Source organism: Macaca fascicularis, chromosome 19 (assembly GCF_037993035.2).
Source record: "Macaca fascicularis isolate 582-1 chromosome 19, T2T-MFA8v1.1".
Classification (NCBI taxonomy): domain Eukaryota; kingdom Metazoa; phylum Chordata; class Mammalia; order Primates; family Cercopithecidae; genus Macaca; species Macaca fascicularis.
The window spans coordinates 6,901,030-6,927,258 of record NC_088393.1 but is presented as its reverse complement, the minus strand read 5'-3'; the positions used below and the strand labels follow the sequence as shown (position 1 = coordinate 6,927,258).

At 46.9% G+C, this 26,229-nt stretch overlaps 1 protein-coding gene across 42 annotated transcripts in view; it reads left to right on the top strand.

The window, feature by feature from the left end:
• The window catches only part of RFX2 (regulatory factor X2), a 205,251-nt gene that overhangs the window by 53,459 nt on the left and 125,563 nt on the right, over nucleotides 1-26,229 (top strand). For 37 of the 42 annotated variants that reach the window (XR_012428276.1, XM_074025518.1, XM_074025522.1 and 34 more), the window contains exon 1: nucleotides 24,302-24,382. The exons of the other annotated variants lie outside the window; for them this stretch is intronic. The gene's annotated coding sequence lies outside the window, so the exon portion shown is untranslated. Of the gene's footprint in view, nucleotides 1-24,301; nucleotides 24,383-26,229 lie in introns of those variants that run through there. 42 annotated transcript variants of the gene reach the window in all.

The following is a 26,229-nucleotide window of genomic DNA, read 5'->3' as shown; positions in this document are numbered from 1 at the left end:
CCGAGGCGGGCGGATCACGAGGTCAGGAGATCGAGACCATCCTGGCTAACACAGTGAAACCCCGTCTCTACTAAAAATACAAAAAATTAGCCGGGTGTGGTGGCAGGCGCCTGTTGCCCCAGCTACTCGGGAGGCTGAGGCAGGAGAATGGTGTGAACCCGGGAGGCGGAGCTTGCAGTGAGCCCAGATCATGCCACTGCACTCCAGCCTGGGCGACAGAGCAAGACTCCATCTCAAAAAAAAAAAAAAAAGATGAACAAAACCAGATGAGGCCTGTTTAAGAAGATAAGGGGAGGCCTAGAGTCACACAAACAAATGCAAACTTATTGTGAAGAGAAGCCCCAAGGCGTGTTGAGGGCTTGATCAGAGGATCCCACCCAGGCAGGGAGTCTGGGAGTGGTTTCTTTCTTTTCTTTCTTTTTTTGAGACTCAGTCTTGCCCTGTCACCCAGGCTGGAGTGCAATGGCGCGATCTCAGCTCACTGCAACCTCCGCCTCCCGGGTTCAAGCGATTCTCCTGCCTCAGCCTCTCGAGTAGCTGGGATTACAGGCGCCCGCCACCATACCCGGCTAATCTTTCGTATTTTTAGTAGAGACGGGGTTTCGCCATGTTGGCCAGGCTGGTCTTGAACTCCTGACCTCGTGATCTGTCCGCCTTGGCCTCTCACGGCTCAGGGATTACAGGTGTGAGCCACCGGGCCTGGTCACCGGGGCCTTTTGAATGTTTCACAAATATCCACTCTGCAGAGCACCTGGGCAGCTCTGCTAGGAGAGCCAGTGTCCACCAATGTCCATCCAGCCCTTCTTCCCCAGAGCCCTCACCTAAAGAGAATGTTTCCCAGACTCCCTGACTGCATGGCGTGTCCGGGTGGCTACGTCCTGCCCTGTGGGAAGTGGGCATAAGTGGTGGGGGCCACGCCTGGTCATGCCTGTAAAGGAAAGGAGGTGACGCCCTTCCCCAACCCCCCGCCCAGTAGAATCCTGGGATCAGAAGCAGCCTCCTTGGACAGGGGTGAAGCTGGAGGGGAGGGAGCAGGTCAAGGGACCTCTTGATAGGAGGTCCCCAATAGGAGGGAAGGGACCTCTGTCTCTAATAATGGTTGAGCCACTTTGCTGGTGCCAGACAGATTTATGCAAGTTGCACACACGCTCGCTTGCTCAGACACTCTCACATGCACAGGTACTCACACACACTCAAACACACCTTCCCATGGGCACAGTCACAAGCACACTCACATACACACACTCAAACTCACAACATGCTCCCATAATCACACCTGTTTGCACAATTCAAATGCCTTCATACAGCCACAAACCGGCAGGCAGGCACACACACACATGTGCACACACACAGTCACATGCACTCGCCTACAGACACGATTACATGCATGTACACTCATCCACATAGCCATGCACATATGCCATCACACACATGCCTCATTATAGAGACATCCAATTTCATACATATGTACACTGTCAGACACACAATGTGTGATGGTCACACAGTCACAATGCTCAGGCCCTCATGCAGACACACAATTACATATATGCATTCCCACACACACATATATGGACACGCATAGTCACACAGCCTCATGCAGACACAATTACACACACTCATACACTCACACACATACATATGCACACACTTGCTCAGACTCACACAAACCCTCATACACACATACCTTATGACACACATATGCATTCATATACACTCTCCTACATACACTCAGACACACGCATATCATCCCAAAGTTATGCACACACACCCTCGTGCTGACACACAGCTGCACGTACAGTCACCACACATTCACACACACTCGAACAGACACAGTTATATACACATACACAGTATGACACACACTTACACACGTGCACATAATTACACGCATACACACATACACACTCAGTTACATACAGTATGACACACACACGTATACACTCACATACACCTTCATATAGAGACACAATCACACACGTGCACATAATCACATGCAGGCATACACAGTCACATACAGTATGACACACACATATGCACTCACACCTTCATAGAGACACATAATCACATACACACACACACACCCTGTCACCACGGAAAAGTAAATCTGCTTAGAGGAAGTCTGTCCATAGCTATCCCAGACAAGTTTCAGCAAGGATGAGGAGGACACTGCTGTGCTACCCAGGTCTTTTCAGCGATGAAAGACATGTGCCCCAGCTTCTGGGAATGCTACCCGAAGCAGACCTCTGCTGTCCACCCCTTCAGGTCAGCGTCTGCCGAATAGCACCCAGGGTCTTGTTCCCTTCCCTGGGCCACCAACATCTGCGTGGAGACCTAAAATCTCAGGCCCCTCTCCCCAAATCAGGACAACTCAGGGGCCATCCCAGCTACAGAGCTGGGGGCAGCTGGACCTCTCTCTCTCTCTCTCTCTCTCTTTCTCTCTCTCTCTCTCTCTCTCTCTCCCCCTCTCCCCCCCCCATCCTGTTTCTTTCCCTTCCCTTCTCTTTCCCTTCCATCAGTATCCATCCCTCTAAACAAACCTTTTGCAAGCTCAGTTCCTCTGATCCGCTTCCCAATAAGCTCTCTGCAACAAAGGCAGGCATTGTATGTCACTGAAATCCTCCACTTGCCTTCTCTTACCTTTATTCCACCTGCCCCAGGTAAGATAGTGACATGTACTCTCATCCCACACCCGCTTCCCTGAGGACTCTGAGCTGACCACTCCCCCAGAGTCTTGGCTGTTAGTCTTTGAGCTCGACTCCCCACTCCCTTCCAGGCGTTCTTCCTACACCGACCCGAAGCTGAGCCTGTCTGGGCAGTTGAGGACACTTCCTCCACACAGAGGGATGAAGTTCATTCCAGGCCATGGCTCACATTTCAATGGAGAAAGGACTGAAGATAGAAAGGGCATCGCAGAAAGGCAACAGCTGTAGAAAGAGAAGCATTCATTGGGCAAAATTCATCTCTTCTAATCCAGCAGACCCCAGGAGACTCCCTCTCCCCCAGAGCCAAGGGCAAAGTGAACTCAAGCCGAGGGGAACACTGTAAAAGAATCCAGGTGTTCACACCAGAAATGGGGAAGGGGGGACTCACCTGGCAGTGTAAGTCACCTGTGTGTCCTCCACCAGTACCTCTCTGGGCAAGGGGGCGGTTGGTTCCTCACTTACTTGGCTGGCTCTAGGATCCTCCACTGGGGCACCTGCTTTCACCTCATGTGCCATCTTGTCTTAAGAGTCGAGAACAGTGGGCGCTCTCAGCCAACCTCCAAGACACCCAATTAACCAACTCATCCATTAACCCAAGGTCTATCCCCCAAAGAACATGCAAGGTTCCTGGTTCGTACGGAACCCTTGCAGGGCTGCTCTGAAATGCACATGCATCCACTTCCATACCAGGCTTGCCGTGTGCTCACTGAGCGCAAGCTGTGTGTTCCCAAACCTATTTATGCCAGTTGTGCTGCTTGTTCTAACAACATTTTATTTTATTTTATATTTTATTTATTTTTTGAGACAGAGTCTCGCTCTGTTGCCCAGGCTGGAGTGCAATGGTGCCATCATGACTCACTGCAACCTTTGCCTCCAGGGCTCAAGCGATTCTCCTGCCTCAGCCTCCCGAGTAGCAGGGATTACAGGCGCCCGCCACCACACCAGGCTAATTTTTGTATTTTTAGTAGAGACGGGGTTTCACTATGTTGGCCAGGCTGGCCTCGAACTCCTGACCTCAGGTGATCCACCCGTCTCAGCCTCCCAAACTGCTGGGGTTACAGGCGTGAGCCACCAGGCCCAGCCCTAACAACATAATGTAATCAAATATTATACCCCTCATTGAAATACAGCAGCAAGAAAATTTCGTCGTTTCTAAGTCTCAAAGTCCAGCTGATAAAAGAGTGATGAATTATGCAAGGACAAGATAACTTACTCAAGGAAAAAACTGAAAATTGACCCTGTCCAATATGGTAGCCACAAGTCTATGTGAGTATTTAAATTAAAATTTTAATAACTTAAAATTACATAAAATTGGCCGGGCGCGGTGGCTCAAGCCTGTAATCCCAGCACTTTGGGAGGCCGAGACGGGCGGATCACGAGGTCAGGAGATCAAGACCATCCTGGCTAACACAGTGAAACCCCGTCTCTACTAAAAAAAATACAAAAATCTAGCTGGGCGAGGTAGCGGGCGCCTGTAGTCCCAGCTACTCGGGAGGCTGAGGCAGGAGAATGGCGTGAACCCGGGAGGCGGAGCTTGCAGTGAGCTGAGATCCGGCCACTGCACTCCAGCCTGGGTGACAGAGCGAGACTCCGCCAAAAAAAAAAAAAAAAAAAAAAAATTACATAAAATTTACCACTGTACACTTAAAAATGGTTAAGGTAGTAAGTTTAGTGTTATACGTATTTTGCCATATTAAAAATAAAAATAGAGCCAGGTGTGGTGGCTCACGCCTGTCATCCCAGCGCTTTGGGAGGCAGAGGCGGTTGGATCACTTAAAGTCAGGAGTTCAAGAGCAGCCTGGCCAACATGGTGAAGCCTCGTCTCTACTAAAAATACAATAAATTAGTTGGGCGTGGTGGCAAGTGCCTGTAATCCCAGCTACTCGGGAGGAGGTTGAGGCAGAAAAATCGCTTGAACCTGAGAGGCAGAGGCTCCAGTAAGCCAAGATCTAACCACTGCATCCCAGTCTGGGCAACAGAGTGAGACTCTGTCTCAAAAAAAAAAGTTATTCACATATCCAATGGATTAGTCACAGGAGGAATTTCAACACCCCTCTTTTGTTTACTATCTTATTTCTTTATTTTTTATTTATTTTTTGTTTTTTTATTTTTTTTTAGACTAATGTAGCCCAGGCTAGAGTGCAATGGTATGATCGCGGCTCACTGCAACCTCTACCTCCCAGGTACAAGCGATTCTCCTGTCTCAGCCTCCCAAGTAGCTGGGGTTACAGGCATGCACCACCACACCTGGCTAATTTTTGTGTTTTTAGTAGAGACAGGGTTTCACCATGTTGGCCAGGCTGATCTCAAACTCCTCACCTCAAGTGATCCACCCGCCTCAGCCTCCCAAAGTGCTGAGATTACAGGCATGAGCTACCACGCTGGCCTGTACTATCTTATTTATTTATTTATTTTTTGAGACGGAGTCTCGCTCTGTCGCCCAGGCTGGAGTGCGGTGGCCAGATCTCAGCTCACTGCAAGTTCCGCCTCCTGGGTTTACGCCATTCTCCTGCCTCAGCCTCCCGAGTAGCTGGGACTACAGGCGCCCGCCACATCGCCCGGCTAGTTTTTTTTTTTGTATTTTTAGTAGAGACGGGGTTTCACCGTGTTAGCCAGGATGGTCTCGATCTCCTGACCTCGTGATCTACCTGCCTTGGCCTCCCAAAGTGCTGGGATTACAGGTGTGAGCCGCTGCGCGCCCAGCTGTATGTGGCTTCTTTCAACCCACATAATGTTCTCAAGGTTCATCCACATTGCAGCACGTGCCAGGGCTTCGTTCCTTGCTATGGCTGAATAATATTCTGTTGCATGAATCGATCACGTTGTGTTTATCCATTCGTCCATGGGTGGACAGACACTTGGGTCATTTCCACCTTTTGGCTATTGTGAACCATGCTGCTATGAACATTCACGTACACTTATCTGAGTACCAGCCTTCAATTATTTTGGGTTGCAGCAGAAGAGTGGAATTGCTATGTCAGGTGGCAATTCTATGTTTAACTTTCCTGAGGAACCGTCAGACTGTTCTGCACAGTGTCTGCACCATTTTGCATTCCCACTAGCAGAGTATGAAAGTTGTAATTTCTCCACATCCTTTGTGCAGTGTGAGACCTGTTCTATTTATACCTTTACTTCATTTGACTTTTTTCAATAGGCAAAATATTCATATTCATAGTTCAGAAATCAAAGAGGCAGGGCTCAGTGGCTCATGCCTATGATTCCAGTGCTTTGGGAGGCCGAGGTAGGAGGATTGCTTGAGGCCAGGAGTTCAAGGCCAGATGGGGGAACATAGTGAGAGCCCATCTCTACAAAAAATTTTTAAAAAATTAGCCCAGCATGGTGGCACATGGCTACAGTCCCAGCTATTCAAGAGATGGGTAAGAGGTTCACTTCAGCCCAGGTGATCAAGGTTGCTGTGAGGTATGATTGTACCGCTGCACTCCAGCCTGGGCAACAGAGCAAGACCCTGCATTAATAATAATAATAATAATAATGATAATGATAATAATAATAATAAATTTAAAAAGCTCCAACAGCATGAGATGCAGAGTCAAAACCTCATATGTAACTGTTACAAACCAAACTGGATCTACTTCTCTGTATACAATGGAACATCAACCAGCAAAGCACCATGGTCTTGCAGTGAGAAAGGTTTAATGTGAGCCAACTGGCAAGAAAATGGGAGGAAACACTCAAATCTGTCTCTTTGAACTGGGAGTTGGGGCAGGTTTTATAGTCACAGGGTAATGAGGCATGATCTGATTGGCTCTTGTGATGGTGTGATGCCAGGGCTTGAGCTGATTGGATACTGGATCATTTCCATGTGACATCTGTTTCTTAATTCAGTTCTGCTCCTTAGTCTGAGCACTTACGTTCCACCTGTGGTTGACTTTTTAGCTCATCTGGACATGTTCTGATTATATAACTTGCAACTTGGGGTCCATGGCAACTGAAAGACAACTCACAACTTTGTTACATAAAAGTTGAACCAGATTGGTCCGATATGGTTACATAATGAACTCTCACCATTGGGTGAGGTCAAATTGCTATAATAGGTATATGTCCCTTTCTCATTCTTTTTCACAGCTGTGTAGTATTCCATTTCATAGCTGGAATACTATACAGCTGTGAAAAAGAATGAGAAAAGGCTATGTCATCGCTGTATTATCTATTGCCCTGCAATAAATTACTCCAAAACTTAGCAGCTTAAAACAATGATAATCACTTATCATCTCTCATGGTTTTGGTAGGTCAGAAGTTCAGACAGGGCACATCTAGGACAGCTTGAAGTCATGATGTGCTGGTGCTGGCAGGTATCAACTGCATGACTCAGAGCCAATTGCATGCATCTCTTCTCAGCTTCACATTTAGTGGTATCACATCTGTACCTTGAAATCAGCCACGGTGGGAGTATTTACACCACAGGAATTGGCAAACACTGCAAATCAGTGCCCCATGCCACTCAAGAGCCAGTTATTAAATATTTACCAGAACATAACTGCTTTAAAGAATTATTTAAAATTCTCAACAATATAAAGGGACATTTTATTACTAAATCCTTAGGGATGGTCCCACCAAAATCCCACATACAGTAATATTAGCAGACTCCAAATGTACTTAGATTCGCTAAAATTCTCAAATGCATTATTTTTTAGGGATGGAATTTCACTCTATTGCCCAGGCCTGGTGGTGTGATCATAGCTCTCTGTAGCCTTGAATTCCTGGGCTCGAGCAACCCTCCCACCTCAGCCTCCTAAGTAGCTACAACTACAGGTGTGCACCACCATGCAGGGCTTATTATTTTATTTTATTTTTTTGTAGAGGTGGAGTTGTCCAGCCTGGTCTGGAACTCCTGGCCTCAAGTTAGCCTCCTGCCTCAGCCTCCAAAGTGTTGGGATTACAGGCATGAATCATGACAGCCAGCCTCAAATGCTTTTCCAATAACACACACACACACAAGCCCTGAAATTTAAATCATTGAGCTACTGAATACATTTATGTGCCTGGATTTCCCTAGCAAAAATTGGGAAGAAAACGTTTACTTTCCCTTTCCAGGCAGGTTGAGTTAAATGGTATGTCTGCAGCTTCATTGCAAGGGGTCCGTGGCTTTTCAAAAGTGGGTGTCCCTACTGACAAAAGTGGATATGGAGGTCTGCGTGTTCCGTGGCAGTTTCCAGGAAGAATGATATGTGGATATGAGTGGATGGTGCAGGTCTAGAGGCAAGAAAATTTGAGCGACATTGGTTGTCACTTGTTATATAAATGAGCCAAAGATGATGTCTTTCTATCAGCCCTATCTCCTTTCTTTCTCTCTCTCCCTTTCTTTCTTTCTTCTTTCTTTCTCTTTCTTTGTTTCTTTCTTTTTCTTTCTCCTTTCTTCTTTCTTTCTTTCCTTTCTCTTTTGTTCTTTTTCTTTCTTTCCTTCTCTCTTTCTTTTTCTTTCTTTCTTTCTTTTTTTTTTTTTGAGACGGAGTCTGGCTCTGTCACCCAGGCTGGAGTGCAGTGGCGCGATCTCGGCTCACTGCAAGCTCCGCCTCCTGGGTTTACGCCATTCTGCTGCCTCAGCCTCCCGAGTAGCTGGGACTACAGGCGCCCGCCACCTCGCCCGGCTAGTTTTTTGTATTTTTTAGTAGAGACGGGGTTTCACCGTGGTAGCCAGGATGGTCTCGATCTCCTGACCTCGTGATCCACCCGTCTCGGCCTCCCAAAGTGCTGGGATTACAGGCTTGAGCCACCGCGCCCGGCCTTCTTTTTCTTTCTTTCTCTCTCTTTCTCTCTCTCTTTCTTTCTTTCTTTCTTTCTTTCTTTCTTTCTTTCTTTCTTTCTTTCTTTCTTTTCTTTCTTTCTCTCTCTCTCTCTCTCTTTCTTTCTTTCTTTCTTTCTTTCTTTCTTTCTTTCTTTCTTTCTTTCTTTCTTTCTTTCTTTCTTTCTTTCTTTTTCTCTCTCTTTCTTTCTTTCTCTCTCTCTTTTTTTTTTTGACAGAATCTCACTCTGTTGCCCAGGCTGGAGTGCCGTGGCACCATCTCGGCTCACTGCAAACTCTGCCTGGTGGGTTCACGCCATTCTCCTGCTTCAGCTTCCCGAGTAGCTGGAATTACAGGCACCCGGCACTGCGCCCAGCTAATTTTTTGTATTTTTTGTACAGACAAGATTTTACCGTGGTCTCAATCTCCTGACCTCATGATCTGCCTGCCTTGGCCTCCCAAAGTGCTGGGATTACAGGCGTGAGCCACCATGCCCGGCCCCCATTTATTTCTTTACAGCAGGCAGGCAGAGACCTGACAGCTCAAAGCCCACCAGCACCAAGCTCAAATTCTCACACAATCCATTGCTATAAATATTGCACAAATAAGCATATGTTTAGTCGTTTAGAGCCTACCTACTTTGCATACCCCACAAAATTGCACCCAACACCTATTAATCACAGAGAAGACAAATCTTATAGCCATAAGAAACTCCAAATTATTTTTGCCTTTCAGAGTTCTATGATGCAGACTCTCGCCACCTTGCTACTGAATGACATCACCTAGACACTTAAACCCTGCCTCTAACTCTCCTCTGTTCCAGGAGCTCCTCTGGAAGGAGTCCTGCTGGAAGGGACAGCGCCCACATGCAAACCTATCTAAGTGCCGTGCAATAAAGCTTGTTAGGCAATACTGCCATCTTGTGGTCCTGTTTTGTTTTGTTTTGACCAACCCCATCAGGAATCAATGATGTCCTAAGTCTTGGCTCCTGAAATTGCAATTTTCTTATCGTGTGTGTGTGTGTTTGTGTGTGTGTATGTGTGTGTGTCTGTGTAAAAGCAAAATTAAGCCAGGCATGGTGGCTCACACCTGTAATTCCAGCACTTTGGAAGGCCAACACGGAGGGATCGCTCGAGGTCAAGAGTTTGAGGCCAGTCTGAGCAACATAGAGAGACCTCATCTCTCCTAAAAATTTGAAAATTAACGAGATGTGGTGACGTGTACCTGTAGTCCCAGCTACTTGGGAAGCAGGAAGATTGTTTGATCCCAGGAGTTTGAGGTTGCAGTAAGCTGTGATTGCACCACTGCACTCTAGCCCGGGCTACAGAGAGAAACCCTATCTCAGTTTAAAAAATAAAATACAGGAAGTTTTAATGAATTAATTTTTGTTATGTCTTGTGGTCTTTAAATGACACACATTTGACAGAATGCAGTGGATGTTGACAGCAGCAAGTAACACTGCTATGGCCGAGAACGTCTGAAAAGGTGTTCTCTGTGTGGCCAGTATGGAGTGAGGTCTGGAGGTGTGTCTTTGATCCCTACGTCTGACACTCGCTGTCCACCACGAACATCCTGTGTCACTGTGGATCCAGGTACTGGAAGATACTGAAGGAGTCCATGTTCCAGGTGCCAAGGAAAGGCCGTGAAGCCAAGGTGCAGTTCTTGGAGGAGACCAGAAGGGGGCTCCTGGTGGATGCAGCGCCAGACAAAACCTCCAAGTCCCCAGCTTTACATGTATCAGATTCTTCTGTCAATTTGCAGCTGGTAGGCTCTTTCAGCAGGGATCAAGCCAGCAACTGGATGACTGTTCCAACAATGCATGCAAATTAGAGCATCATTATCATTTGAAGTGCCTGATGGGAAAACACTCAACTGGATTCAAAAAGCCATTTATATCATTACAATAACTTATTTCTTTCTTTTTTTTTTTTTTTTTTTTGAGATGGAGGCTTGCTCTGTCACCCAGGCTGGAGTGCAGTGGTGTGATCTCAGCTCACTGCAAGCTCTGCCTCCCAGGTTCACACCATTCTCCTGCCTCAGCCTCCCCAGCAGCTGGGACTACAGGTGGACGCCACCATGCCCAGCTAATTTTTTTTGTATTTTTAGTAGAGACGGGGTTTCACCATGTTACCCAGGATGGTCTCGATCTCCTGACCTTGTGATCCACCTGCCTAGGCCTCCCGAAATGCTGGGATTACAGGTGTGAGCCACCGTGCCCAGTCAAGAATTTTTGAAACTTATATTTGTTAATGAATAAAGAAGAGGGGTCCTTAGACATAATTTCACCTGTTGTAATTTTTTTTTTTTTTTTTTTTTTTTTTTTTTGAGACGGAGTCTCGCTCTGTCGCCCAGGCTGGAGTGCAGTGGCCAGATCTCAGCTCACTGCAAGCTCCGCCTCCCAGGTTTATGCCATTCTCCTGCCTCAGCCTCCCAAGTAGCTGGGACTACAGGCGCCCGCCACCTCGCCCGGCTAGTTTTTTGTATTTTTTTTTTTTTTTTAGTAGAGACGGGGTTTCACCGTGTTAGCCAAGATGGTCTCGATCTCCTGACCTCGTGATCTGCCCGTCTCGGCCTCCCAAAGTGCTGGGATTACCGGCTTGAGCCACCGCGCCCGGCCACCTGTTGTAATTTTTAAAGGCTTGTAGAAAATGGTTTGAAGTTTCTTACTGCTTGTTTGTGTGCGTAAAGTTTCTTGCCAATTGTGTCTGTTAAAAATTTGACGGGCCGGGCACAGTGGCTCATGCCTGTAATCCCAACACTTTGGGAGGCCGAGGTAGGCAGATCACCCAAGGTCAGGAGTTCAAGACCAGCCTGGCAAACATGGTGAAACCCTGTCTCTACTAAAAATATAAAAATTAGCCGGGTGTGGTGACAGGTGCCTGTTATCCAGCTACTCGTAGGCTGAAGCAGGAGAATCACTTGAAACTCGGAGGCGGAGGTTGCAGTGAGCCGAATTCTCACCACTGTACTCCAGCCTGGGAGACAGAGTGAGACTCTGTCTCAAAAAAAAAAAAAAAAACAAAAAAAAAAACAAAAACTCTTTTTAAAGGATATTAGAAGAAAACCAAATGTCTGTCAACAAGAGAATAAACCTATAAATAGTGGTATATTTTTTTAATGAAATACCACTCAGATTTTTTTTTAAAAGAATGAACAACTGATGCATTCAACAATATGAATGAACTTCACAGATATAATATCATACTAAAGAAGCCAGAAAAGGCTGGGCGTGGTAGCTTATGCCTGTAATCCCAGCACTGGGAGGTTGAGGCAGGCAGATCACTTGAGGTCAGGAGTTCAAGACAAGCCTGGCCAACATGGCAAAACTCCATCTCTACTAAAAATACAAAAAATCAGCTGGGCGTTGTGGTATGCACCTGTAGTCCCAGCTACTTGGGAGGCTGAGGCAGAAGAATCGCTTGAACCAGGAGATGGCGGTTGCAGTGAGCTGAGATCGCGCCACTGCACCCCAGCCTGGGCGACAGAGCAAGACTCCATCTAAAAAATTAAAATAAAATGAAAGAGTAAGCAAAATACATGTGGTGGTAGAAGTCAGAAAAATGGAGTAGAGGTATCTACTGGAAAAGGACAAGAGAGAACCTTTTGGGGAGAAGGAAATGTTCTATACCTTGATCCAGGTGCTGGTGGTAAGGGTTCACACACACACACACGTAAAAAGTCACACATATGTAAACAATTAAGAATTGTGCACTTTGATGTATGTAAGTTATATCTCAATTTGGTTTTTTTGTTTGTTTTGTTTTTTTGAGACAGGGTGTCACTCTGTTGTTTAGAATGGAGTGCAGTGGCATAATTGTGGCTCACTATAGCCTCAACCTCTCTCAGCTCAGGTGATCCTCCCACTTCAGCCTCCCAAAGTCTGGGATTACAGGCATGAGCCACAGTGCCCAGCCTCCTGTCTCTATTAAAACAACAATAATAATAAAAGTGGTGCAGTTGACACGGTGATATCCTTAAAATAATGCAGATGAAGCCAGTGTCGTTTATAAAGATGCGAACTAGTTGCAAAGCCCCCACAGTCCCCTTTGTTAGATTGCCTTGCCAAGTTGTAAGATAAATCTTTGTATCAATTCTGAAAAGTTGCTAACATTCAGGCACAGAACCTAGACTAGTGAACGCACTATGTTACTGTTACAGCTTGGTTGTAATTAAGCTAAGAATTGAACATTCTCTTTTTTGAGTTCTTCTTCTTACTATTTTGAGACAGGGTCTTGCTCTGTTGCCCATTGTACAATGGCACAATCTCTGCTCACTACAATCTCAACCTCTCCAGGCTCAAGCAATCCTTCCACCTCAGCCTCTCGGGTAGCTGGGACTATAGGTCTGCATTGCCATGCCCAGTTGATTTGATTGATTGATTGATTGATTGATTGAGATGGAGTCTTGCTCTGTCACCCAGGCTGGAGTGAAGTGGTGCAATCTCAGTTCACTGCAACCTCTGCCTCCTGGATTCAAGCAATTCTCCTGCCTCAGCCTCCCGAGTAGCTGGGATTACAGGCGCCTGCCAGCATGCCTGGCTAATTTTTGTATTTTTAGTAGAGACGGAGTTTCACCATGTTGGTCAGGCTGGTCTCAAACTACTGGCCTCAAGTGATCTGCCCACCTCAACCTCCCAAAGTACTGGGATTACACGTGTGAACCACTGTGCCCAGTCTGATTTTATTTATTTTTTTGTAGAGATGAGGTCTCGCTTTCTTGTCCAGACTGGTCTCAAACTCCTGGCCTCAAACGATCACCCTGCCTTGGCCTCCCAGCGTGCAGGGATTATAGGCAGGAGCCACCATGCCCATCCAGAATTGAACATTTTTATCTCTGTTTTCATAAAGAAGGCAGCTAGTATACTTGACAGCTTCTGTTACTGAAATTTTTTGTTTCTCTCTTTTTTTAAACCTCTTTCATTCTCATTCCTTGCCTTTTTTTTTTTTTTTTTTTTTTTGTCTGAGACAGGGTCTAGGTCTGTCACCCAGGCTTGAGTGCAGTGGCACAATCTCAGCTTACTGCAACCTCCACCTCCGGAATTCAGGTGATTTTTACGCCTCAGCCTCCCGAGTACCTGGGATTAACAGGCGCCTGCCACCACACGGGCTAATTTTTTGTATTTTTAGTAGAGATGGGGTTTTGCCACGTTGGCTAGGCTGGTCTTGAACTCCTGACCGCAAGTGATTCACCCACCTAGGCCTCCCAAAGTGCTGGGATTACAGGCATGAGCCACTGTGCCCGGTTACCCCTTTCATTTTCTCTCCAAATTCTCCTTTTTTTTCCCTCCATTTCTCTTTTTCCTCTTTCCTTTCTTTCTTCCTTGCCTTTGAGGTTAATATGGAACACAGGCACACACAGCCATTCTATCCTTCTGCTCCCTGGTTACCTGGAAGTGGTTAATACCTTTGGCTGAAAAAAAATGTTTTTGTTTTGTTTTGTTTTGTTTTAAAAAAATGTGTTTGATATGTATTCAGCTTGCCCCTTCGAAGGCTGTTCGGGGTCACAAGCATTTGCTATGGAAATGATTCCATGTTGCAGAGAAACGTGGCAGCGGACAGCGACAAAGCCACAAGACAAATAAAAGATCTCCGGGGCACTCAGGTGCTTTTTACACAAAATCCGCTATTCAGAAGCCCCGTCATTATGGAAATTGTCCTTTTATGCTACCCTTGAAAGGATCAGATGCTCAAACTCAGGTTTGTACCAAGTAAGAGGCTCTTAAAACCACGCATCGGTGCGTCAATGGCCTGTAAAGTTCTAATAGTGCTGGTTAATTAACAGTCATCAGTTAAATAAAAACAATCAATTAGGGAGAAGCTCGTCTGGGAGGAAAAAAAATAGTTTTAACAATCACCAAGGGTAAATTGTTTCAAGGAGACCTGGACATCTCCCAGGAAAGAGGCAGTTTTTGTACCATTCTCATACCCGAACTCGTTTTCACTGGCCCTGTGGTTTTACTAATTCTTCCCTTGTAAATGTGCTGGCTAAACGTTTTTGTTTGAGGCAGGGAAGGATGGCTTATGATTGTAATCTCAGAACTTTGGGAGGCTGAGGCCAGAGGATAACTTGAGCCCAGGAGTTCGAGACCAGCCTGGGCAGGATGGTGAGACCTCGTCTCTTAAAAAAAAAAAAAATTGTCCGGGCGCGGTGGCTCAAGCCTGTAATCCCAGCACTTTGGGAGGCCGAGGCGGGTGGATCACGAGGTCAGGAGATCGAGACTATCCTGGCTAACATGGTGAAACCCCGTCTCTACTAAAAATACAAAAAACTAGCCGGGCGTGGTGGCGGGCGCCTGTAGTCCCAGCTACTTGGGAGGCTGAGGCGGGAGAATGGCGTGAACCCGGGAGGCGGAGCTTGCAGTGAGCCGAGATCCGGCCACTGCAGTCCAGCCTGGGCGACAGAGCGAGACTCCGTCTCAAAAAAAAAAAAAAAAAAAAAAATTGGCCGGGCGCGGTGGCTCAAGCCTGTAATCCCAGCACTTTGGGAGGCTGAGACAGGCGGATCACGAGGTCAGGGATTCGAGACCATCCTGGCTAACACGGTGAAACCCCATCTCTACTAAAAAAATACAAAAAACTAGCCGGGTGAGGTGGCGGGTGCCTGTAGTCCCAGCTACTCGGGAGGCTGAGGCAGGAGAATGGCGTAAACCCAGAGGGCGCAGCTTGCAGTGAGCTGAGATCCGGCCACTGCACTCCAGCCTGGGCGACAGAGCGAGACTCCGTCTCAAAAAAAAAAAAAAAAAAAAAAAAATTAGCTGGGCTTGGTGGTGGTCTGTAGTTCCAGCTACTCTGGAGGCTGAGGTGGGAGGGTCCTTTGAACTCAGGAGTTTGAGGCTGCAGTGAGCTGTGACCATACCACTGTACTTCAGCCTGGGTGACAGAGCCAGACCTCATCTTTAAAATAAATGAATAAATAATTTTTGTTTGATTTTATTTTGTATTTTAGCAGAAAAATATCTTTATTTTATCGTGCCATTTGAGTTCTGTGGCCAAAAAAAACATTGAAAAATAGTATTTGTGCTTGGTAAACGCACATAAAAACATGCAGACAGACTCAACCACATGAAAGGCTCTTCGATGAAAGTTAAGCCTCCCTTCCACTGTTATGTATATCCTTAGTGTATTTTTTTTTTATCTTTCCAGAAATATTATCTGCATATACAAGCATGCTGCAGAAGGGTGCAGAGGAGGCGTGGTACAGGGTGGAGGTGAAGCACTTGGATTTTAGAGACACGCTGCTTGAGCTCGAATCCCAGTTTGCAATTTGCTAGCTAGCTCTGTAAGTGTGGACAAGTGACTGAACCTTTCTGTAGCCCAGTGTGGTGGGCTGCCCCTACATGAGACCCCCAGGGTCCCCATTGTCTCATGTTCACACCCTTATCTGATCCTTCCCTTGAATGTGGAATGGAGTCTTGCTCTGTTGCCCAAGCTGGAGTGCAATCTCAGCTCACTGCAACCTCCACCTCCTGGCTTCAAGCCATTCTCCTGCCTCAGCTTCCCAAGTAGCTGGGATGACAGGCGTGCACCACCATGCCCAGCTTATTTTTGTATTTTTAGTAGAGACTGGTCAGGCTGGTCTAGAACTCCTGACCTCAAGTGATCTGCCCACCTCGGCCTCCCAAAGTGTTGGGATTATAGGTGTGAGCCACTGCATCCAGCCTCACTCACTTACTTTTTTTTTTTTTTTTCTTTTTTTTTTTTTGAGATGGAGTCTCACTCTGTCACCCAACCTGGAGTGCAGTGGCACCATCTTGGCTCACTGCAACCTCCGCCTCCTGGGTTCAAGCAATTCTCTGGCTCAGCCTCCCAAGTAGCTGGGATTACAGGCGCCTGCCACCACGCCCGGCTAACTTTTTGTATTTTTAGTAGAGACGGGGGTTTCACCGTGTTAGCCAGGATGGTCTCGATCTCCTGACCTCATGATCTGCCCACCTCGGCCTCCCAGAGTGCTGGGATTACAGGTATGAGCCACTGCGCCCGACTTTTTTTCTTTTTCTTTTTTATAAAACAACAGGCAGCTCCACAAGAGGTCAGCCCTCCTCACTTCCCCAGTTACCAGCACAACATGTGCACCTCGGCCTAGAGGAGCCCAACCCAGCCCACCTGACCCCGGCCTGCAGTGCCAGGCACCAGGTTCCAATTATCTTTCGTATATTGTTATTGTACTCTACAACCTTGCTGAAATTGTTTCTCAATTATAATAGCGATTTGGTAGGATCCTTAGGATTTTCTGTATACAAGATCATATCATCTACAAATAGAAGTAGTTTCACTTCTTCCTTTCCAATCCAGTAGCCTTTTATTTCTTTTTCTTGCATAGTTGCCCTGGCTAGCTCCATCAGTACAATGCTGAATAGAAGTGGTAGAGTGGACATCCTTGTATTGTTTCTGACCTAAGGGGGAAAGTATTCAGTATTGTTTGGTTGTTTTTTCTTTTTTCTTTTTTCTTTTTTTTGCCAATAAGTACTCTAATATTAACTGTGGGATTTTCATAGATATCCTCTATCAGGTTGAAAAAGTTCTATCTCGCCGGGCGCGGTGGCTCAAGCCTGTAATCCCAGCACTTTGGGAGGCCGAGGCGGGTGGATCACGAGGTCAGGAGATCAAGACTATGCTGGCTAACATGGTGAAACCCCGTCTCTACTAAAAATACAAAAAAAAACTAGCCGGGCGTGGTGGCGGGCGCCTGTAGTCTCAGCTACTTGGGAGGCTGAGGCGGGAGAATGGCGTGAACCCGGGAGGCAGAGCTTGCAGTGAGCCGAGATCACGCCACTGCACTCCAGCCTGGGCGGCAGAGCGAGACTCCGTCTCAAAAAAAAAAAAAAAGAAAAAGTTCTATCTCTAGTTTCCTGTGCTTTTATCATGAGTGTTGGATTTTTGCCAAATGCTTTTTCTGCATCTATTGAGATGATTATATGGTTTTTGTCCTTTATTCTACTAATATGACTTTTAAAATGTTGACCCAACCACTTTTACACTCTTGGGATACATTTGACTTAATCATAGTGTATAATTCTTTTTATACATTTCTGGATTTGGGATTGAGGGTTTTTACATTTATAATCATAGGAGAGATTGGTGTGTAGTTTTATTTTTTTATTATAATGTCTTTGTGTGGTTTCGTTATCCAGATAATACTAGCTTCATAAAATAGTAGAACTAAGTGTTCCCTCCTTTCCCATTTTAAGACAACAGATGCTCCTCAACTTATGATGGGGTTGTAGCCTGATAAACCCATTGTAAGTTAAAAATGTTGAAAGTCGAACCATCGTAAGCTGGGGACCATTTAGTTTGTGAGGGATTGGTGTTAATCCTTCTTTAAATATTTGGAAGAATTAACTAGTATAGTCACATGGTCCTGGGCTTTTTGTGGAAAGTTTCTTTTGGATTACTACTCAATTTCTTTACTTGTTATAAGTCTATTCAGATTTGCTATTTTTTATTGAGTCCATTTTGGTAGTTTTGACTTTCTATGAATTTGTCCATTTCATTTAGATTATTTTTTGGTTACTGGGTTTCATTTAATTTATCTAATTTGTTGGCATACAATCACTCATAGCATTGCTCCATCATTCTTTTTATTTCTATAAAATTAGTAGTGATACTTCCTCTTTCATTCCTGATTTTAGCAATTTGAGTCTTCTCTCTTTTTTTCTCGTTTAGCCTAGTTAATTAAAATTTTGTTGATCTTTTCAAAACACCAACCTATGGTTTTGTTGACTCTCCCGATTTTTATTTCTCTATTTTGTTTTTTCCTACCCATATGTTTATTATTTCTATCCTTCTGCTAGCTTTGGGTTTAGTTTACTCTTCTTTTCTCAGTTTCTTAAGGTGGAAGGCTATTGAGATCCTTTTTCTTTAGTAACATAGGTGTCTGACAGTTGTATATTTCCCTCTGCATTAGTTGCCTCCACAAATCTTGGTAGGTTGTGTTTTTATTTTAGTTTTCTCAATGTGTTTTTCTTTACTTTTCTTTTCTGTTTTTAAATGGAGTCTCACTCTGTTGTCCAGCTGGAGTGCAAAATGGTGTGATCTTGACTCACCATTCACTGGAACCATTCGCTTCCCAGGTTCAAGCCATTCTCCTGCTTCACCCTCCCCAGTAGCTGGGATTACAGGCATGTGTCACCACACCCAGCTAATTTTTGTATTTTTAGTAGAGACGGGGTTTCACCATGTTGGCCAGGTTGGTCTCAAACTCCTGACCTCAGGTGATCCACCTGCCTCAGCCTCCCAAAGTGCTGGGATTACAGGTGTGAGCCACTGTGCCTGGCCCTTAATGTATTTTCTAATTTCCCTCATGATTTCTTCTTTGAGATTGAAGAGTTTTACACATTTTAGATGGTTAAGAAATACATAAATACTATAGTAAATATGACACATTGCCATGAAAAAAGCCTGAAATTTGCTTGAGGAAGTGGCTATTGGAGGACTGCAGCTTGTGAGTTATTGTGAAAAGGCAGAAAATCATCTGTAATCAGATGGAAAGTTGTAATGCTAGGTGTAGATAAATGTGGCTTATAATTCACAGGAAGCTGAGCTGGCTGGTAGATATTTCAGATGTGTGCTTATGCATATTTTGTGCAGTCCTATACGATTTGGTCCAGACAGGTGCAGTTTTCTATTTACCTAGTGTTTCTTGCAGACAAAATTGTGCATAAGGAAGGCAAAATCCACATTATGCTCAAATTGTTTGCTATTATATCCACCACTTTGGGACTAATTCACATTTCAAAGACAAGCATTCTAGCAGAACGGAGCATACAAATCAGCTACAAGGCACCTCCTGTCGCACCCTAAAACGTTATCCCTCACTCCCCACGTCTAGTCCACTAGAGTGTACTTCCAAATGTACCCTCAGTCCACCCACTCATGTCCACCTCCACTACCAGGTCCCTAAACCAAGCCACCCAGGAGAACTGGGACAGACTCCTAGGTTCTCTCTCTGTCCCTTTTATCTCCTACAATCTGTTCCCCATGAGGTGGCTCAACTGAGCTTTTATTTTTATTTTTATTTTCATTTCTATTTTTTGAGATGGAGTCTCTCTCTGTTGCCCAGTCTGGGGTGCATTGGTATGATATCGGCTCACTGCACCCTCTACCTCCCGGGTTCAAGCTACTCTCCTGCCTCAGTCTCCAGAGTAGCTGAGACTACAGGTGTCTGCCACCATGCGCAGCTCATTTTTGGATTTTTAGTAAAGACCGGGTTTCACCATGATGGCCAGGCTGGCCTCAAGTAATCCACCCGCCTTGGCCTCCCAAAGTGCTGGGATTACAGTCATAAGCCACTGTGCCTGGCCTCAACCTAGCTTTTAAAATTATAGTTTAGGCTACGCATGGTGGTTCATCCCTGTAGCCCCAGTACTCTGGGATGCCAAGGAAGGAGGATCACTGGAGGTCAGGAGTTCAAGACCCTGTCTCTACAAAAAAAAAAAAAAAAAAAAAAAATCTTGTATTTAACTAGCCTTGGTGGCAATGCCTGTAGTCCTAGTTACTTGGGCAGCTGAGGTGGGAGAATCCCTTGAACCCTAGAGTCTGAGGACGCAGTGAGCTATGATCGTGTCACTTCACTCCACCCTGGGCGATAAGAGTAAGAGTCTCTTAAAAAATTAATTAATTGACAAAACAAAATAAAATCACAGATCGGATTACATTCCACCCACTCCTCCCTCCACCTGCCCCCACACACCCCCTTGCTTAAAATCCGCCATGGGGGCTGGGCGTGGTGGCTCACGCCTGTAATCCCAACACTTTGGGAGGCCGAGGGGGCTGGATCACTTGAGGTCAAGAGTTTGAGACCAGCCTGACCAACGTGGTGAAACCCCATATCTACAAAAAATACAAAAACTATCTGGGCGTGGTGGCGGCACCTGTAATCCCAGCTACTTGGGAGGCTGAGGCAGGAGAGAACCACTTGAATCCAGGAGGGGGAGGTTGCAGTGAGCCTAGATGGTGCCACTGCACTCCAGCCTGGGTGATAGGCGACTCCATCATTAAAAAAAGAGAAAAAATTTAAAAAAGAAAATGCTTTGGAATTAGATATAGGTGGTGGTTGCACAACATTGTGAATATACTAAATACCATTGAACTATTTCCTTTTAAAATGGCTCATTTTATGGTATGTTAATTTCACCTTAATTAAAAAAAAATGTGTGGCACAAAAGCAGGACTCATAAGAAGTTGCCACTTTTTGGCTTGTCTTTTGCTACTCTGTGCTTGTTTTTTGAGCTAACTGGGGCCACAGTTTCCACGTCTGGCCAGGGCTGGAAGCAGGAAGAGGTCTAGCTTAGCTAAAAGGGTCAACCAGCAGTCCCAGGACAGGCGGTCACCTTACTCCCCAAGATTACAACTTGAGATCGCACCACTGCACTCCAGCCTGGAGTGCAGAGCGAGACTCCATCTCAAAAACAAACAACAGCAAAAACAACAGCAGCAACAACAAACCCTCCATTGGTTTCCCAGTGTGATCATGACTTCTTCCCTATAGCCTCCAATAAAATGACTGCCATCATATCATCCCCTGACTCACTCGCCCCACCCACTCACTGCTCTTCCCCTTTCACTTGGCTCCGGCTATGCCCAAGGACCTGCTTTCTGTTTCTTCCACATCAGCTTTCACCCCAGGGATTTTGAATTCCAAACTATTTTCCTCTGTTCCTCGTTACTCCAACGTTGCCTCAAATGTCAGCTCCTTAGAGAGACTCAGGGTGACCAACTCTTCCTGCTTTGGGGATTTCCCGGTTTTAGCACTGAAATTCCCATATCCTGGGAAACCCCTCAGTCTTGGGCCAAGCAGGATTGTTGGACGTCCCAGGGAGATCATCTCTGATTGCTCTATCTAAGATAAGGTCCACCCACCCACTTCTCCCACCAAGCCACTACTGTATCACTTTCCTATGGGCATGGGAATTTTACCTTTTTTTTTTTTTTTTTTTTTTTTTTGAGACAGAGTCTCGCTCTGTCGCCCAGGCTGGAGTGCAGTGGCTGGATCTCAGCTCACTGCAAGCTCCGTCTCCCGGGTTTATGCCATTCTGCCTCAGCCTGCTGAGTAGCCGGGACTACAGGCGACCACCACCTCGCCTGGCTAGTTGTTTTGTATTTTTTAGTAGAGACGGGGTTTCACCGTGTTAGCCAGGATGGTCTCGATCTCCTGACCTCGTGATCCACCCGTCTCGGCCTCCCAAAGTGCTGGGATTACAGGCTTGAGCCACCGCGCCCGGCCTATTTTATTTACACGTGTGTCCTAGCACCTAGCAAATAGTAGGCTCTATCTATCTATCTATCTATCTATCTATCTATCTATCTATCTATCTATCTATCAATCATCATATACACTATATGTGTGTGTGTGTGTGTGTATATATATATATCTCATATATATATATATATGAAATAGATTCTTGCTCTATCTACCAAGCTGGAGTTCAGTGGCACAGTCATAGCTCATCGCAGCCTAGAACTCCTGGGCTCAAGCGATCCTCCCACCTCAGCCTCCTGAGCAACTGGAACTATAGGTGTGCACTGCTGTGCCTGGCTAGTTTATTTTATTTTTACAGAGATAAGGTCTCACTATGTTGCCCAGGCTGGTCTTGAACCCCTGGTCTCAAACAATCCTCCTGCTGAGTCCCTGCACTTGGACCTCAATAAATATTTTTGACTAAATTAATAATTGAATGAAAGGGACTGATTACTGTAGACCACTTAAGTTTAAGATTCTGTCGCATGGCCGGGCGCAGTGGCTCCTGCCTGTAATCCCAGCACTTTGGGAGGCTGAGGCCGGTGGATCACTTGAGATCAGGAGTTTGAGACCAGCCTGGCCAACATGGTGAAACCTTGTCTCTACTAAAAATACAGAAATTAGCCGGGCGTGATGGCAGGCACCTGTAATCCCAGCTACTGGGGAGACTGAAACAGGAGAATCGCTTGAACTCAGGAGGCGGAGGTCACAGTGAGCTGAGATCGTGCCTCTGCACTCCAGCCTGGGCAACAGAGACTTTGTCTCAAAAAAAAAAAAAAAAAAAAGAAGGAGATGATGAAATCAATTTAGAAAATCACGGTCAACATTTTAATTAAAATGAAACAGAACAGGAAATATCAGAGTGCATTAAAGTATCATTTCATGGTACTTTAGTTACAGTGTCATTTGTTTTAGTTACAGTATCATTTGTTTCAGTTATAGACGTTTGTGTGGACTGAGCCCCTAAGTAAAATGTATTTCCTGCTGTATGCTGTGGTCAAAAATGTTCGAAAACCACCCGTCTAGTGATCAACAGCATGCACTATGGCACTAGACTAGTAGGGCTCCGATCCCTCACAAGCTGTTTTGACACTGGGCAAATTCACTCATTCTTTCTGGGCCTCAGTTTCCTGATCTGAAAAATGGGGATGGGCCGCGCATGGTGGCTCATGCCTGTATTTCCAGCATTTTGAGAGTCCAAGGCTGGCAGATCACTTGAGGTCAGGAGTTCGAGGCCAGCCTGGCCAGCATGGTGAAACCCCGTCTCTACTAAAAATACAAAAATTAGCTCAGCATGGTGGCAGTTGCCTGTAGTCCCAGCTACTCGGGAGGCTGAGGCAGGAGAATGGCGTGAACCCGGGAGGCAGAGTTTGCAGTGAGCCGGGATGGTGCCACTGCACTCCAGCCTGGGTGACAGAGCGAGACTCCGTCTCAAAAAAACTAAATAAATAAAAATTAAAATTAAAAATTAAAAAATTAAAAAATGCTTAGATCACTTTCTGGCACGTAACAATTTAATCAGTGTTCACTAATATGTTTTCTTGTTGAATGAATGAGTGGAGCTGAAGCCTAATCTCCTGCCTTTTCTCAGTACAAGTTGTTTTCTCCTATTGTTCCAGCCCCTTGTCTCGAATAACTATATGTTTACTTCTTTATTGTGTTTGTTATCAATGTTCCCTCGCTAGAATAAAAGCTCTATTTTTATAGAGAAACAGGGTCTGTTTCTGTTCTACTCATAGCTGAATCTACCAGCTTGACAGGAGGGTTGGTGAGTTTTGGCAAACGTTTTCTGTAAAGGACCGTATAGTAAATATCTTAGGCTTTGCGTGGGACATGCCGCCTTTGCGCAACTACTCTACTCCTCCAAGCTGTTCAAGGAAATGGGCGTGGCTATGTTCCAATAAAGCTTTATTTACAAACCCAAGCAGGCAGAATTTGACCCGCAGGCCACAGTTTGCCAATCTTTAAACTAGTTCAAAATACTGGACCCACTACAATAAAAGAGGGTCTCCTATCAGGTTCAGACCCCACAAAGGCTCCTTTTGATAGTTTCTTTTAACCATGTAAAAATATATATATATTTAAATTTTCAGCTGGGGGTCCGTGAAAAACAGGCCGCGAGCCAGAGTTTGCTGACCCCTAATCAGACTGTCCCGACATGTCTCACATTCCTCCTGTGGGGTTAACGAAGTCCCTTGGGTCCCCTAAAACTAGACTTTCCCAAAACGCGCCACCAACCCCCGGCCCCGCGCGCGCCTCGGGTTTGCCAACCCTCTGAGCCCAGCGCGCCTCCCGCCAAGACCCGCCCCCCTTCGCGGCGATTGGCCGAGTCTCGCCCTCTTTTCCGCCAGGGAACACCTCCTCCTTCTGACAGACTCTGCAGACAGCCAATGGAACGCCACAGGGTCTCGCGCCCCGCCCTCTTCGGGCCCGTTGGAGGCGGGCGTGGGCGGGCCGTTATGAAGGTGGGGCACGGAGCCTGGTAACCGTTGCCGGTAACAACGCCCCGCCCAGTCGGGCGGGCGGGCTGCGCGAGGCTGGCTGGCGGCGGGAGCCGGAGGAGGAGCGGCCGCCGCCGCCACCGCCGCCGCCATAGAGACTGTAGCCGTGGAGACTGTTACTTACCAACGGGGACCAACACGCAGCAGCCGCTGCCGCCGCCGCGGGAGCCGCTGCCCGAACTCCCGGCCCGAACTCCAGGTGACCGATGCGACCGCCCCGGGCCCAGCCCGGCCGGGGAGTATGGGGGGCGGCGGGGACCTCGCTCGGGGAGCCGGGGGAGCGGGCAGCACGTCCCCGCCGCTCACCCCAAACGTCCGGGGGGTGCGGCCGCGGGACCCGCCTCCGCCACCCCGTCCCGCGCGCGCGGCGGAGTTTGGGGGGACCCTGGCGACGCCTCCACTTTCCTTATGGACCGAACGCGGGGGAGGTGCGGTGCCGTCGCCTGACTTTTTACAAAACTTCCTGAGGTTGGGGCGTCCGGGGACCCCTTTCTCACGCTTACCTTCAAACTCGCTGAGTTGGGGGCGCCCCGGGAACGTCTCTCAAACTTCTCAAACTCCCTGAATTGGAGGCGCTTGGGGACCCTCTTCTCACTTTAACCCCCCAGATATCTGAGTTGGGGGCACCCGAGGACCCCTCTTTTACTCATACCCTCGAATTTTCTGAATTGGGGGCCCCGGGGGACCCTCTTCTCACGGTTACTCTCCAGATCTCTGAGTTGGGGGCGCCCAGGGACACCTCTTTTACTCATACCCTCAAACTCCCTGAGTTGGGGGCACCTGGGGCCCTCTTCTTACTTTACTCCCCAAACCTCCGAAATTGGGGTGACCCCAGAGCTCTTCTGTCACTCTTAGTCGCAAACTCCTTGCCTCGAGAGGACCTCGAAGACTCCCTTCTCATTTTTACCCCAAATTCCTAGATTTGACTTGTCCCGGGGACCCCCTTTTTAATGGACTCCCAGACATACTGAATTTGGGGGCACCCCTGGAACCCTTTTCTCATTCCTTAACTAAAAGCTGGTGCGTCTGCCCTGGAGAGAACCCCTCTTGTCCTTCTCACCTTTTCATCCCAAACTCCCCTAGCGAGCTTCCCCGGGAACCATTTCTCACCTTTTCACCCCAAATTCTCGCGTTCAGGGCTCCTCTCTCTGACACCCCCTCCCCTTCTCCCTGTGACCCCATATTCCTGAGTTTGGGGGTTCGTGCGTCCGCCAGTCTTTCCACGTCCCCCCAAGAAGCCCCTCCGCACGTCCGCACCTCTCCTCTCAGGACTGATCTGGAAGGGAAAAGTTTCACCTAAGCGAGTGAAACTTTTTCTTTTTTTTTCAATTTATTTATTTTCTTAAAGAACCTAAACTGCTCGGGGCATTTTCTCCGAGGTTGTGCGAGTGCGTGTGTGTGTTTGTGGATTTAAACTCCACCCCCTTCCCCCCCCCCCCCCAGCGCGGTGGCGGGCGCGCACACACACTCTCACACACACACACACACACACACACACACGCACTCACACACTCACACCCCAAATGCTCATTGCTTTCTTTTTCCCTCCCTCGGAGAAGCCACCGCGCTCCCTCGCCACCAGCCTCCGGCTCCGTTCCTTCTGGTTTTCCTCGCTGCTCCGCTAGGAAAGTTGGGTTTTCCGATCCTAGTGTCTATTTCAAGGGCCCCCCGAGGGCCCCAAGCGCCCGGGCCATTCTGGCGGCTGCCGGCGGCGCGGTTCATCTTCCTATTTTAACCTCCTGGTTGTGCGGCCAGAATGGGGAAGGGAGAGGGCAGGATGAGCGCCGGACCCAGGGCGGGCTGCCTTACCCCCACCGCCCCCCTCCCCCCAGGCTTTATTCCTACTTTGGGGTGTTGTTAGCATTGCGCCTCCCTGCAATTATTTTCCTGCTTTGTACCATAAATGACCAGCGCAGGCGTCGATGAGTTCTTTTCCCTCTCAGTCAGCTTCATCTCTGCAGGTCCGAGGTATCAAACCTCGTACAAGCTTCTTTCTCTGTTTCAACTAAGAGTTCCCCAACAAAGTAACAGTAATAATAATAATGA